Below are 3,059 nucleotides of genomic sequence, written 5' to 3' on the forward strand. Positions count from 1 at the left end.
ACCAAATGGCTTTTCATTTGTTTGAAGGTAAAAATGTAATAAAAACTTTAAAAAATATTATCAAAAGGTGTGAGGTTTGTCAAAAAAATAACCCAAAGACTAAAAAGCTAGCCAAATCTAGATTACAAAAAAGTGGAAAGTATCCTGGAGAGGACTGGGAAATTGATTTTACTCATATGCCAAAAGCTAATAGATATTCTTGCTTACAAGTTTGGGTAGATACTTTTACTGGATGGATTGAGGCTTTTCCCTGTCGTAGTAAACAGGCTAAGGAGGTTATAAAGATTTTAATCCATAAAATTATCCCCAGGTTTGGGCTGCCACGGAGCCTTCAGAGTGACAATGGCTCTGCCTTTAAAGCTGCTGTAACTCAGGGGGTATCTAAAGCTCTAGGAATAAAATATCACTTACACTGTTCCTAGAGACGCCAATCCTCAGAAAAGGTTAAAAAGGCTAATGACATTATCAAAAGACATCTGCACAAATTAACTCAAGAGACAATTGGATTAAAGTCCTACCCATAGCTTTAATGAGGGCTCGAACTGCCCCCAAAAAGGAGGGACTGTCCCCCTTTAAATGTATTTATAAAAGGCCTTTCTACATTGTTATAGACCCTAAAGCCTTAAAATTAACTAGTTATGTAACTCAGCTCTCAGCTTTTCAACAGGCATTAACAGAACGCCGGGAGACGACTCCTAACCCCGGCTCTGAGTCAAGCAAGCCTCTATTTGAGCCAGGAACTGAGGTCGTAATAAAAACTTTGAGATCTGGGGGCCCATCCCTCGAGCCCCTTTGGGAAGGCCCTTACCAGGTTATTCTTTCTTCTCCCACAGCTGTCAAAGTGCCAGAAATTGATTCATGGGTACATCACACTTGAGTTAAGAGGTGACACCCTGACCAAAACTAAGTGACATCTTTTTATGTCTTTATTTTCTATGGTCTGACTTTGTACTTTTCAGATGGGCCTAATAACCTATGTGAGCTTACTTCTGCTGACTCCAAATATCCTGAGTCTGCCGTTTGAGCCTCAAGACAATGCCTTCCTGTCCTGGGCTCACTCCTATGCTGCGTTCCACAATCGGTCTAACTGCTGGGTCTGTGGAGCACGCCCCTCTTCATCAGTGGAAGGCTTCCCGTGGTGGACATCTACACTTCAAGGAAAAGACTTTCTCCAAGTGTGTAAATACCTTCGACAACAATTACATGCGATGCCTCTCCTTCATCTGATGACATCTACCAACCCTAAAATGGACTGGTGCAGCACTTTGTACTTTAACTAAAGACATAATGTAACTTTTAATTTTGATTATACATTGTCTCGGTTCAATGACTATTTTGCTACACATAAGGCAAATAAGTCTAGATCTAATGGTTTTTTACCTGACGTTTATCAAATATGAGATGAGGTTATGTGACTAACTCCTAAAAAAAGACGTTTAATATCTACTGCCCCTATATGCTGAAAACAAGCAGAACCATCCCCAAAAGTTAGCCAACAACTTAATTACAATAATTAAAAACAATTGGGATTTTTGCCTCAGGAAAGATACCACCTAATCATTCCTGTGTTTTCCAACCCCAGTTCAGGTTCTCCCTTTGTCTGGCCAGGCACTAATTGGGACTGGATATCTCAGTCATGCTGGCTTACTCCAAACGGGACTTATTGGATATGTAGCTCTTACCTATGGGCATGGCTTCCCCCTGGTTGGATAGGGAGATGCACCCTGGGTCTAGCCTTTACTCCCAGCTTTATATTTTCAGAGCTCCCAGAAAAGCCTGCTAATTTACCCCACCTTAAAACTCGGTGGGCAAGGTCTGTATTTCACTGGTATAATTATTTGGCTGCAGTGTTTGTTCCCTCTTTGGGAACTACAGATATTATGCTACGAATAGATGCTTTCACTAATTTTACTCAACAGACATTACACGATTCTCAAAAGGCTATTTCAGCTCTTAATGCTGAACAAACACAAACTAAAAAGGTGGTTTTACAAAACAGATTGGCTTTAGATATTCTGACAGCTGCGCAAGGAAGAATGTGTGCTATTATTTATACCCAATGCTGTACATATATACTTGATATAAATACAAATGTTACTCATTTTACTAAACACATGAACAAGATAATTGAGGCCATGGATACTCCTGAAGCCTCAATTGCCTCACTTTGAGAGACGTTAACTAGTTCCCCATGGTGGACAACTATCTTAATTACAATAATTCTGATTGTTTTATTTTTACTGTTTGCTCCCTGCATCTGCAACTGTATAACTGGATTTGTTTCTAGCCGCATGAAAGCTTTCAAGTCACAAATGGTTGCTCAAACTCCTGCTACTGCTGCAGCTGCCTCCAACTACTATTTGGGGCCCCTGGATCAGATATCCTCAATATGAAGATTAGGAGAATATGTTGCCTTGTCAATTTAGGGACAACACCCCTTCTCAGCTCAGAAGCAGTTATGGAACGAAAACGATGCCCCTTTTCCCTAGGCAACATAATTCTCCTAAAAAAAGGGGGGGGGGGAATGAGAGGGTAACAGGCAGAAAGGCCAGGGGTCTCCAAATAGAGGAAATAGCCTGCAAGTGTCAGACATTTTTATCTCCCTTAAGCGGCAGAAAAAAACAAACTAGCGATATATTTTTTTTTCCTTCTCTATACAAATTTAAAAGGAGGTTTCTCTTAAAATTCTGTGTTGCCATAATGACACCTGGTTTCACTTGAAGTTAACCATTGCCTTTTTCTTATAAAAATGTTTATCTTAAGCTATGCTAATGTACTATGCATTTACCCCAAGCTCTGTCTTCAAGTCGGTTCGACTTTTGGGCTCAAAACCTACTTGATAAACCAGTATATTATATGTAAATGACACTATTTGTATAGTGCTCTGCCCTTCTTCAAGATTCAAGTTAATCCTTTTATGGCCCAAGATGAACCATTTAGAGCCAAGATTATCCCAAAATACATCCTATGGGTGAGGGGCCTGGTGCCATTCTAAGTTTTGAGACATTCCTTTCTTTCATTAACAGACTGCTGGTGACTATATAACATCCAGCTAAAGA

General features: G+C 40.0%; 1 pseudogene; it reads left to right on the top strand.

Moving 5' to 3' along the window:
* The first annotated feature begins 954 nt into the window (after positions 1-954).
* On the top strand, positions 955-2,393 carry LOC120859182 (annotated as a pseudogene).
* Positions 2,394-3,059: the final 666 nt, after the last annotated feature.

Source organism: Oryx dammah, unplaced genomic scaffold (genome assembly GCF_014754425.2).
Source record: "Oryx dammah isolate SB20612 unplaced genomic scaffold, SCBI_Odam_1.1 HiC_scaffold_125, whole genome shotgun sequence".
Classification (NCBI taxonomy): domain Eukaryota; kingdom Metazoa; phylum Chordata; class Mammalia; order Artiodactyla; family Bovidae; genus Oryx; species Oryx dammah.